A 13,598-nucleotide genomic window follows, 5' to 3' on the forward strand; every position below is an offset into this window, starting at 1 on the left:
TTAAGCGAAACTCTAAGTGGGGAGGCTGCAACCTCGATTAGCATGGGATCACAAAATTTATATCGCGCACAAACTAGGGGAGCTACCCCCTCGGCTTCAACCGAAAACACCCATTCCCCCGGACCAGGTGGCATGCCTACCGGATGCAGCCGGTATCTTCCATCATGGCCTCTCTGTACGATGTGTGCTAGGAAAGGGGTTGACAACTTACTGAACCGTACCCTACGTATGGCAGGGACAAGTGGTAGTACGAAACAAGCATGGGGGTTACTGGAACAAGACTCGATCTATGGTCGACTCAGGAGGTTTAAGTATTCCCTGCATGATTAGCATAACAAATATATTTCAACCGACAGACAGAATCACCACCCATCATACCTCATCATGCCCTACCGGATACAACCGTCTCGACGAGAAACTAGGGATAAGCTCGTGTCTACCCAAGACAGAGACTTTCCTGGCTTCCTTCCGGTAGACATGAAAGGCATACGAGCGTGATCACTATCACGAGCATATCCATTTCCAACAGCAAGGAAATCTTCATTTTGCACTCATGCGTATGATCATATCATCTCATAAATAATGAATGCTCCATGTCGAGGTGGTGTTGTAACCGTATCAAACAACACACAAAAATATTATGCCAGGGTTCAGAATGCTTGCCTTGAAGTTGTGGACAGGCAGGGTGCATTCCAAAACTTTTGAAAGTTTCTTGCTTCTTCAAAAATCCTATTTTGAGGAAATTCAAATTAACACATATTTTTTTTAAACAGTACAAAAAGTTTTTTGGCAAATTTTCTAATAAATGTGAAAATAAACTAGACAGAATTTGAGAAACAACAGAAAAAGAATCAAGTCAATTGGACTTATATTTTAAAAGTTATAGTGAGTCAAAGTTCAGTCAAAATCTGTTTTTAATTAAAACAGAAAAAGAAAACGTTTCGAATAGGAATACGTCTTCGAGACGGAGGAAACATACTTCTGGGTTTACGCCTCATCTTAAACCAGCGCGGACCGGCTTGGGGTCACTGACAGTGGGTCCCTTGGGCCCACTGGTCAGGTTTGACCAATCGCCCGCGCCTCCTCTCTCCTCTAGCCGAACAGAGGCGGGGCGCCGACGATCACCACCGATGAACGGCGGCTCCCTACAGGGATCCAAGGGCAGGGATGGATCCGCCAGTCTGGGGCGGTCCTCCTGGTGGTCGACAAACTGGCGGGGATGAAGGGAGTCGCCGGTGGTGAGCTCTGCGACGGAGGTGAGTTCGGGAGAAATTGGGGTTTCGGGCTACGGTGACTCCCGGACGAGGCTGAGGGTTTGGGTGGCTCCGCATGATCAAGGGGAGTCGGACGATGGCGTTGGAAGGGCAGGGGAGGCTCTATTTGCGACGCACGGCGCCGGAGTGTGGCGGCGGCCGAACTGGCCGGAGACGAGGAAGACGGCCTTCCCTCGTCGATTGCTGGCTGTGGGGGCACTAAGGGGATGGTACGAGGTTGCCTAAGTGTCCGGATGGGCTCGGGGTCCCTATTTATAGCGCGACTAGGTCGGTTCCACAGCGGCCGGAGATAAGATCGGCGAACCGCCTCGCTGTAGCTTGCAGTGCGATGTGTCGGCGATGGGGATGTTGGCATAGGCTAGCTGACGAGCAGGCACTGCCCCAGGGGCGAGCTGGCGAGCGGTTGTGGCTCGGGCGGTGCCGTCCACGGCAGGGACGTGCTGTGGACTCTGGCGTGCCGCCAAGGGGGCTCTGAAGGCGGCGACGTAGGGTGCCAGGGTGGCCTGGAGGGTTCTGTTGAGTGGACGGGAACGAGGAGTGGCCCTGCGGGCGAGCGAAGGCCAGGGGCAAGACGCGGCGGCTCGGTGCGCGCGCGTGCAAAACATGCGCTCTGGGCGCGCCCAGAGCACGCACACCAGGTGCTCGATGCTATGCCAACGCGTCCTATGCCTCTCCGATGCCTCTGCAACTAAACAAAACTAGGCTAATGATCATGAGGGAGCTAATAGACATGTTGGTAAGGTCACTAGAGCAACTTCCTAATGCAAGTCCAAAAGCATGCCAAAACTGGCCATGCTCCTAACATGCTCGATGAAATGCCACGGGCATCTAGGCATCTCTTGGGGTGGCCAAAATCTCCAGATCATAGTCTCTCTAGATGCTAAAGAGGGTGGCAGAGTTAGTTGGGCAAAACCAGAAACTTGTTAGTGCAATTTTTTGAGAAAACCAAATCTGGACAGAAACTAAGGGCATCATTGCATGGACCAAATATACTCCAATGGGTCCACTTTCCTGGACTTAAAGGTTTTGTAGGGTGATCTATAAGCAGGAAAAATAATCATGGGAAAAAGGGCAAGTTAAAATATAGTTGCACTACAATTCACCAAGATGGACCAGAATGAAGATGAGGATGATCTGCTCAAATTTTTCAAAGAACATCAATGGGTTTTTGCATAAAGTTGAATTATATACTACTACTAACTTCCCATAATTTTGGTGGAAGCTTTAAAGAAATTTTTAAATAGGTTGTAGTGCAATTTGGCAAACTGGACCAGAATTGAAAACTTGGGGTAGAGCTCAAAATCTCCAATGACTAAAATATATTATTGCATAAAAGTGACGTGGAAGCATCACATGTCATCCCCAAATGTTGGTGAGAATTTTAAAAGGGTATTTGAAAGGGTTGCAGTGCAAACTGACTCCAAAACTCATAAAATCCATTTTAAAAGAAATAAAGCTCAGGAAAAATTAATTATATAAATAATTCCTCTGATAAAAAAATGTTTTTCTTGAGAGGGTATACAAGTCCAACAATGCATTTGGAAAGTTTTCAGTTGGGGTAAAAACTCCATAATATCAAAGAAAAGGGTGGTTCTGAAATCAAAGAAAATCCAGAAAATAAAAATTTAATTTCCTGGCAATATTTTAATAAACAAATCATGTTTAAATTTTTGGGGTGTTACAACACTACCCCCCTTAAGAAAAAACTCATCCTCAAGATTTATTAAGGGTTGCTTAAAACAAATTACACCTGTTATCACAAAAATAACCGCTCTACTCATGCAATAAAATATGGCTAAAGTGAGTGGGCAATAAGTGGTGTAAAACTACAGTGTGGAAGACTGGCGTTGCGTAGAAAAATCCATGTTTGGGGGAAAACGAGGAATTTCAACTTTTGGTCACAGAAATCTAGAATTAAATTCTAATTTCTAAAATACGCTGGTCGTACCCGAGAGCACAATGCTCCCTCTGGCTAACAGGTGGACCCCGGGCCCACTGACAGTCTCTTCTTCTTCCTCTGGCTCTCTCTTCTTCTTCTCTCTCTCTCGCGTGCTTTCCCGCGCTTTCTCCACCGGCGACGTCTAGTGCGTAGGGCATCTAGGCCGTACCGCGGTAGTGCACGGCGTGCTAGCTGCCGGTGCAGCGTGCACTCACCTCGCGGGCCAGTGCGCTGTCGACACTGCTCGCGGATTCGCCTCCGAACACCGACGATCGAGCGACGAGCGGCGCTGGTGGACTTCGCCCACCGTACACCGATCTCGAGCTATAAAATGACCGGGGTGCTCCTTCTTCTTCCTCACACCTGGCCTCGTTTCTCCTTCTCCTTCCTTCTCCTCTATTCCCGTTTTGCAGAAGCTCGAGACGAGGCTCTAATGGCGGAGGCGGTGCCGGACTGGTACATGATCCTGGTGTGTGGAGGGCTGGCGGCATTGCTGGGGTTCTCCGTGCTCCTGTGCGCGATGATCCTCGAAGATCATCGTGATCCTGCCGCTTCAGTGTTGGCTCTCCGCGGTGGCGGCGATCACGAGGATTAGGTGCGGTGCCGGGTGTTAACTGTTGTCAATGCTGGGGATAACCTGTATCCGAATATTTACTCACAAATCTCTCCTTCAGAAACTGTGGTGTGTTAGGGAGGCGATCAGTTAGATACAACATGGGTACATGGTTTTGCAATTAGTGCACGTGGTCGAGTGGTTGTGGTTGTGAGACTGCTGTCGCGGTGTTGCGTGAATAAAAATCTATGTCGTGAAGAGATGTACGCTGCAGCAACTCAGGGAAAGGAAATCTCACTTCAGAATTTTTTGAGAGTGAAAATTAGTTAATCAAAATTTAACAGCAGCAAAAACCACTCGCATAAATTGAAACCAATTATTTAATTCGTCGCACAAATTCAGGATACCACGCATAAGTTGCAACACAAAATTAAATGCCGGGGAACAATAACATAGCAGTGACGTCTACAGTGAAAATGGAAAATAGATAGGGTCCCGAGAAAACATCTCTGGTACTGGGCACACTCTTCTTCTATCGGGGGAAGCAGATTGACTAGTCGGTGAATGTGTCTCTCCTGGTCGGGCCTTAGTGGTCTGCCGATGGCGATGTGAGGATTTAAATCAGCGAGGCTCTGGAGATAACCCATTATTCGCTGGGTTAAACGCTCTTGAGTGATGACATACTAGGCAAGGTTGAACAGTACTGGGTCTCTCTCAATTCGTCCACCAGGAAAAGTGGTTACTTCTCCGAGTGCTGCACGACTCGGGAAATAATAATACCCTCGTTCGCTGGCATAGGGTACCGCGAATCGAAGGCGGGCAAGTGCTTCATATGCCACTACTTCTATGGCCATCTGCGGAGTCGGCATAGATTTCCCCACGAAGGAGACTTCCGTTGGGTCTTGGTTTGGGTTTGTGGGAGGGATGTGCACCACTGCCCGATATTTCGAGGTGGATGGGGTGATCCTCGATTTGAGCAACTCGTACTGGGGTGGATGGATAGAACTCATGGTACTGCAGGTAAAGTCCCACAATATTTTAACAAAACTACCTGGGGTTGCATCTGGACTTCTCAGATAAATGCTAGGGCTCGGCATGGCCAAGGAATGGTTGTGAGAGTTGGGCACAAGGTGAGGGCTAATTGGTAAGGTCACGAGGTGGCCTTTTATATAGCATCTGGGCTGGGTTATTTATCACGGTGAGGGGCGACTAGTTTGTTGGTTGTGCTCTATGGGGTCGGGGTCAAAGCCACAGATACACATATCTCACAAAAGTGATGTATTACTGTGGGTGTCGTCGGGGGTGGTTGTTGGTAGCTACGCCCGGAATTAAAAATGCAGCCGTACACCACACACTTATGCATGGCTACAGTTTAAAATAGGGACACACAAGCAGACAACATTCAACTATGGCGATACAAGATTACGTAATTACAGGGCGTGGACATACTAAGATTTGGTACTACTCGAGCGACTTAGTCTACCTCGTTAATATCTAAGCGGGCTTGCCTTGTGGACGTCGAGGCTTCACCATGGGATTCACCGTCGGGGTTAGATGGAGGTGGTTGAGGAACTGCAGGGTCGGGGTAGCGATGATGACCATCGCGGGGATTGTTGGCCACGATCCCGCTGGAGCGTGTTCCCAAAAGGCGACGAAGCACTTCTAGGGACACCAAAGCACCTTGGTCGATGGCTAGGGCTGACCTCAAGGTCTCGATTGGTTGTCCGAACAACACGATTGGGCTGTCGACGTCGGGCTCATCTTCTCTTCTTGCCGGGGCTCGGTGGATCAGTTCTCCATGAGCTGCGATCAGATCCAGAGTGATTTGATCGAGCATTTCCTCTAGTGCACTTACATAGCGCACCAGATGCAACAATGCAGGATCCGTCTCGTGATCTCCGTTGGTAACCTGGGGTGGCCTACCATACCCGTCACGACTGGGGTAGTAGTAGACCGAGCGACAGTTAACTCTAGGCGACAAGTGCCGGAGTTGAACTATAGCCTCTCGAGCAGCTAGCTGGATGGCTTGTGGCTCAAAGGAAGTTGTCCTTCCGGTGAACCTGTAGGGGCGTTCTGGCGATAGACCCCTACCATAGACGTGCACAGTGGCCCAGAATTGACGGCTCTCACCACTCATGGGCCCTTGGTACACAACATATTCTGGGGTTCTTCTAATGCAAAGGCATGGCGGGTGAGGTTTGCTAGCACGGTCACAAAACCTCCAAGGTTGGTTGCCGTGGTCTCATTGTGAACAATGGGTCCTGGCATTTTAGCTTGGTTTGGGGTAGCGGCTGTGCTGTGCTGGGTTGAGGCTAGCGTGCCCTTTTTATAGAAAAAGGGGACAGAGTCTTCCTTCGCACGCTTGCGAATAAGACATTTTAGGTGTCGGTCACTGGCGTGTGATCGACAGGCTAGGCCGATAGGTTGGGCACCGACTGCCAAAAAGGTGTCGGGGTCACTGAGGGAGTCCTGGATTAGGGGGTGTTCGGGTAGCCGGACTATACCTTCAGCCGGACTCGTGGAATATGAAGATACAAGATTGAAGACTTCGTCCCGTGTCCGGATGGGACTTTCCTTGGCGTGGATGGCAAGCTTGGCGATGCGGATATTCAAGATCTCCTACCATTGTAACCGACTCTATGTAACCCTAACCCTATCCGGTGTCTATATAAACCGGAGGGTTGTAGTCCGTAGGCAATCAACTCCATATACAACAATCATACCATAGGCTAGCTTCTAGGGTTTAGCCTCCTTGATCTCGTGGTAGATCTACTCTTGTACTACCCATATCATGAATATTAATCAAGCAGGACGTAGGGTTTTACCTCCATCAAGAGGGCCCAAACCTGGGTAAAACATCGTGTTCCCTGCCTCCTGTTACCATCCGGCCTAGACGCACAGTTCGGGACCCACTACCCGAGATCCGCCGGTTTTGACACCGACATTGGTGCTTTCATTAAGAGTTCCTCTGTGTCGTCGCCTTTAGGCCCGATGGCTCCTTTGATCATCAACAACGATGTGGTCCAGGGTGAGACTTTTCTCCCCGGATAGATCTTCGTTTTCGGGGGCTTCGCTCTGCAGGCCAATTCGCTCGGCCACCTGGAGCAGATCGAAAGCTACGCCCCTGGCCATCAAGTCAGGTTTGGAAGCTTAAACTACACGGCTGACATCCGCAGAGATTTGATCTTCGACGGGCTCGAGCCACGGCCAAGCGCGCCGCACTATCTCAAGGGGCATGATCTAGCTCTGCCCCCGGACAGCGTCTTGGAGGCCGCACACGCATCGGTTCCGACCCCTAACTCAGAGCCTATTGCGCCAATCGAGGATGAGCGGTTGGACGTCACCTCGGGGGCTGCGATCCCAAAAGCGAACTCCGATCCGTGACTCTGAGGATCCGGACTCCTTTCCGAACTCCGAACCCCCCGCGCCCCTGCCGATCGAATCTGATTGGGTGCCGATAATGGAGTTCACCGCCGCAGACATCTTTCAGCACTCGCCTTTTGACGATGTCCTGAACTCTCTCAAGTCTCTCTCCTTATCAGGAGAGCCCTGGCCGAACTACGGTCAGCGAGGATGGGATATGGACGATGAAGAAATTTAAAGCCCACCCACCACCCACTTGGTAGCCACTGTCGACAATTTAAACGACGTTCTCAACTTCGACTCTGAAGACATCGACAACATGGATGACGATGCAGGAGATACCGACGAACCAACGCCCATAGGGCATTGGACAGCCACCTCATCTCACGATGTGTACATGGTGGATACCCCTAAAGGAAGCGACAACGAGGAAAAAGGGGATGGGACGGGAGATCGACCCCCCGAAAAGCAATCAAAGCGTCGGCGTAAACGCCGACCCAAGCCCCGCCTCGACAAAAACCCAGCCATAGAGCAGGACGAGCCGGTAGACGACGAGCAGGCCTTAGAGCAACCGTCCGAACAGGGCAACACGGATAGAGAAGCCGAACATCCCTCCTCCGGCGAAAACGGCATTCCGGACGACCTCACGCCGGATAAACCTATGGAGCAGAAGAATCTCCACGAGAGGCTCATTGCAACTGCACGCAGCCTAAAAAAGCAGAAGCGGAAGCTAAAAACAGCGGAAGATGCACTCCGGATTAGATGGAGCAAAGTAATCAATACCGCAGATAAATACGGCGACAGTCGCCGCACTAAAAGCTATCCGAAAAGAAAGCTACTGCCTGAATTCGATGAAGAGGCCCTGGAGCCCTCGCATTCAAAAAATGAGCAAGCCACACGGTCGGATAGACGACCCCGTAAAGCGGCAAGCGGCGCCGCACCTAAATCGGCATGCGACCCACTTAAGGATTCGCATCATGGCCCAGTCAGGTCCATTTATGGGCCAAGAAAGCAAGCTCTCGTAAGCAACGCTATGAAGCCATCATCAGAATCCGGCACACCCAAATACAGGGGCACCGCACACCCCCTATGTTTCACCGATGAGGTCCTGGACTATGAATTTCCAGAGGGATTCAATCCCGTAAACATAGAGGCATATGATGGTACAACATACCCTGGAGTTTGGATCGAGGATTATATCCTCCACATACACATGGCTAGAGGAGATGATCTCCACGCCATAAAATATTTACCCCTTAAGCTTAAAGGGCAGCCCGGCATTGGCTTAAAAGCCTTCCCGAAAACACAATTGGAAGCTGGGAAGAGCTCGAGGATGCTTTCCGAGCAAACTTTCAAGGGACCTATGTCCGCCCTCCGGATGCAGATGATCTTAGTCACATAACTCAGCAACCCGGAGAATCAGCTCGACAATTCTGGAATGAGAGAAGTGCATATTTCAACCCTGAACTTTTGGACTAGTCTAATTTACAACCCCGAACTCCAATACCGTCTAAACTACAACCCCCAACTCTCAAAACCGGTCAGTATTCAACCCTCCCCTCTTTGTTGACCGGTTTTGACCAGTCAACAGGTCCAGTCAGCATGCCACATCAACAAAAAATGCAAAATTTCCAAGGAAACAACCTGTAAAATCGAAGAAAATACAGGAAAAGAAATAAGAAATCCAATTTCCGAAAAACACGGAAAATAAAAAAACGAATTTCCAAAAAAAATCCAGAAAAAACCCAAAAGCTCAAATTCCAGGAAAAAAATATTTCTAGAAAAAAATCATTTTTTATTTTCCCTAACTTTTTTCGCGAACAATTTTTTCGGAATTTTGCTTTTTTATATTTTTTTCCTGATCTTACAGATTTTTATTTTCTTTTTCTTGAAATTTTGAAAATAAATCTCACGTGGCATGCTGATTGGACCCGTTGACTAGTCAAAACTAGTCACCCCAGGTCAAAACCGGTCAACAAAGAGGGGAGGGTTGAATCCTGCCCGGTTTTGAGACTTGGGGGTTGTAATTTAGACGGTATTAAAGTTCGGGGTTGTAAATTAAACTAGGGCAAGAGTTTAGGGTTGAAATATGCACTTCTCTCTTCTGGAATAGATTCCTCACTAAAAAGAATCAGATAGTCGACTGTCCGGATGCCGAAGCCTTAGCAGGTTTCAGGCATAACGTCCGAGATGAATGGCTCGCCAGACACCTCGGCCAAGAAAAGCCAAGAACAATGGCCGCACTAACAAGCCTCATGACCCGCTTTTGTGCAAGGGAGGACATCTGGTTGGCAAGGTGCAGCCCCAGCGACCCAAGTACATCCGAAATTAGGGATGGAAACGGAAAACCGCGACGCAACAAGGACCGTCGCTGGACTAAGGACAAAAGTCCGAAGAGCACGGCAGTCAATGCCGGATTCAAAGGCTCACGACAGAATCAAGAAAAATCGCCCCCCAGGATAACAGGGACGATCCATCCAACTTAAATAAAATCCTGGACAGGATATGTCAGATACATAGTACTCCCGGGAAGCCTGCTAACCATACCCACAGAGATTGTTGGGTTTTCAAACAATCCGGCAGACTCAATGCTGAACACAAGGGGCTCGACACACCAAGCGAAGACGAGGACGAACCCCAAAAGCAGAGCACCAGGAAACAAAACAACTTCCCATAAGAAGTAAAAACAGTGAACTCACTTCACATAACAAAACGTGCGGTGCCCGTAAAGGTACGCACCACACGGCCCATCCCCAAAGGGTCCTGCCACTGTTTGTCAAAACCGTTCATCTTCGATCAGCTAGATTATTCTAGAAATATCAAGAATGCAGGCTGGACTGCCTTGATACTCGATCCAATAATTAGCGGACTCCAGTTTTCAAATGTCCTTATGGACGGCGGCAGTAGACTAAACCTGATATATTAGGATACAATCCATCACATGGGGATAAACCCAGCAAGAATCCGCCGCAGCAAAACCTCCTTTCAAGGGGTAACACCTGGTCAGGACACCCATTGTATGGATTTCCTCCGTCTTGAAGTCATATTCGGCTCTGCCGATAACTTCCGCCACGAAAAGCTGACTTTCCATATCGTCCCGTTCTCAAGTCGCTATCAAGCACTACTAGGACGTGAAGCTTTCGCTCGCTTTAACGCAATACCGCATTATGCATCTCTTATGCTTAAGATGCCCGGTCCACGAGGCATCATCTCTTTGAAGGGGAAGCACTAAAGTGCGCCTCCCCAAGCGGAGGACTGCGCGGCCGCTTTGACAGCCCCACAGCAAAATGGCCTCACCGGCCAGAAAACTTCGAAATAGGTCATTCAAGACCACGAACGCGGATAGACGAGTTCGGTGCAAAATCATCATTGATGCAGGCCTAGTGGCCATATACCCCCGCACTAGGGGCTCCGCGCATATACAATAAGAGACAATAAAGCTCAATATTATATACTCCCTCCGTTCCTCAATATAAGGTGTATTATTTTTTCAAGAAGTCAAACTTCTCTAAGTTTGACCAAGTTTATAGACAAAAATATCAATATCTAGAATACCAAATCACTATCACTAGATTCATCATGAACTATATTTTTATATTTTATATATTTAGTATTATAAATCTTCATATATTTTGCTGTAAACTTGGTCAAACATAGATAACAGTTGACTTTTTGAAAAACTAATACACCTTATATTTAGGAACGGAGGGAGTATTTTACTTTATACTTTGTTTATTTTAAACTTTTTCTGCACGACCCGTTCTCAACTCAGTTCCTCTCTTTTACAGATGAACGTCGTGCGGCGCCCGTCCAGGATACGGCACAACGGAGACACAGGCGCAGACGTGCAGTAGGGACCCGTTCTAAAGGATTCTTTTTAGATTAAGACCCTGCGTAAACCTTTTTTACTGTCTCTTGTTGCTATACATCCCCTGGTTTTTTCTGATATAACCAAGGAGGAGGCTGGCGTCTTGGCATGTGGCCACGTCAGAATTTTTGCACGTACCTGGACACTAGGGGCTTTTTTAATAAAGAGTGTTGTTTCACCCGCACTCATAAAGACCGAACACCTTAGGGAGTGTTCGGCGTCGTGAGTTTTGGCATTATATGCATCGGCTCCGAATCATGTCTTTGGTCAAATGTTGGGTTGCCCGGCTCCTGAGTTCGGCTACCTTACATTCCGCTCTATCGGCTAAGGTAGCACCAGGAGAACTACTGCGATTGTGCCCCGGTTCAGCCGGGCGAGCACCTCAGTAGAGAAAGCCGAAAACTGACTGTCATGATGTAGTGTGAGACTGGTCAGCCACTCGATGACCTATCGGAATCTATCGGATTCCTCCGCTTTAACGAAGGGTCGCTTCCCGGTCAGGCACATACGCGCCCCGAACTCGAGCGAGCGTAGTTGCCACCAAGGGGCTACCTAAATAATCTCACTATCAAGCTCCTATGGCTAAGTGAAAGTGTTAAAGCATTATAGTCCGGTTGCCTGGCCCGCTGCGCTATCACCTCCTTTGTAGGACCAAGACGTTGGGTTAAGTGTGAAAATGCGTCTTCTGCGAGCACCCCCGCACTATGTGCGTGGGGGCTGAAGCCAACGATTGACATCTTTCAGATTATATATATATACCTTAAAACGGCCGCACATGAGGTGTTCCCAATACTTGAAGGAACAAGTATAAAAAGGCCACTACAATTTATCAAAATATTACTTTATAATTACATATGCTATCATAACATAGCATCTTTCGAGCACTGCGTCTCTATTACACGAGCGCCTTCAAGGACTTCCTGAAAATAGTGCTCGGAGGTACTCGGCTTTTGTCCGAATCTCGGGACGCAACAATGGTGGTCTCCATCTCTGCCCAGTATGTCTTGACACGGGCAAGAGCCATCCTTGCGCCCTCTATGCATGCTGACCTCTTCATTGCATTAATACGCGACACCGCGTCAAGGAATTGCTGCACCAAGCTGAAATAACTCTTCAGCTCCGATCTCCCCGGCCACAGATGACCCATGACGTACTTCATGGCGAGTCCGGACAACCTATTCAGTTCGGCCCATTGAGCCAAAAAATCATCCATTGCCAGCGGACGCTCTGGATTGTGAAACTGTGACCAGAAAAGCTTTTCCACTTCGCGATCTTTCTGATCTCGAAAGTGTTCGGTCGCATCAGCAGCACTCGCTGCCAAATCCAGATAGGTATCCTCCACACTCCACATCCGGTCCAACGGAGCAAACTTCGGATCACAAAATTTCCGTCGCAGCATAAAGGGCTTTCCAGCCGCAATCTGTTCGGCCTGACGCAGCTCCTCCTTCGCAGCTCTCATCGTAGAGCGCGCGTCCTTGGCATTGGCAACGGCCTTCTCTAAGTCCGTCTGTTTTGCCTGGTCTTCTTTCTCAAGAAGTCTGCAATGATCTGCAGCACTCTTTAACTTTTCGGCCATCTCGGCCATCTCTTCCTTGCTTCGGCAATGAGCAGCCTGTTCGGCTCTCAGCTCTTCAAGGGCTTTCTTGGCAGCCGCATCACTTTCTCTGGCTTGTTCTTTAGCTCGGGCAAGTTCTGCCCTAAGACTCTCCACGGCGGCCGCACCATCTGCGTCAAGCACACACATCGTAAGACACTGGCATAAAACTCTTCTTACCTGATGCCGCCCGAGGAATTACATACCTTGAGCCTCATCAAGCCGCTTGTTGACAAGCGCGATGTCGGCATCTGCCACGTCTAGTTGCCTCTTTAGTTCGGCAACATCATCAGTTTGGCTCGATTCCGGACACCCTGCCGCCTACATTCAAAGGCGACATCTTAGACCTGGGATTATGATCCTCCGTGTGCCGTCATTTCTTGACGACGCGCAGAGTCTCAGGGGCTACTATCTACACATGGCGCATCTTATTCATGCGCAACTGACAAAAGTGTGCATTATCTAATGTACCTCAAAACCCGTCAGTAAACTTTTGATGGCCTCATGCAATCCGCTCTCTGCGGATGAGATCCTTTCAATCACCGTGCCCATCAATGCACGGTGCTCCTCCAACATAGACGCTCGCCCCAGCAAAATCTTTAGCTCCTCCGGCCGAGCACCAGACGGTGCCGAAGTTGTCCCATGACCTCTTTCGAAGGCCGGACGCGGAGAACCTCGGGGGGCCACATAGCTATCTTCCGCCCCTGCCGGATTCGGAGAAACCCTCCGCGACGACACCTCAGGGTCGCCCGCCTCGCTAGGCGGCACGGCAGGGGGTGGCGTCCCGCTCTCCATCATCTCCGGAAGGAGATCCCCCGAAGACGAGCTCTGCTGAGAAGTGCTGAGGTCCGAGCTAGAAGGTAAAAATTCGGTTAATGTTCTCAAATCTAAATCAAGGATTTCTCTCATCCCTCAAAAGGAAAAATCTTTCTCTACTTACGGCTCGCTGGAGGGCTGATCCCCTTGAGGGCGTAGTCCGGCCGAGGAACTCCCCGGCGTCGGACCCT

Source organism: Triticum aestivum, chromosome 5A, assembly GCF_018294505.1.
Source record: "Triticum aestivum cultivar Chinese Spring chromosome 5A, IWGSC CS RefSeq v2.1, whole genome shotgun sequence".
NCBI lineage: Eukaryota > Viridiplantae > Streptophyta > Magnoliopsida > Poales > Poaceae > Triticum > Triticum aestivum.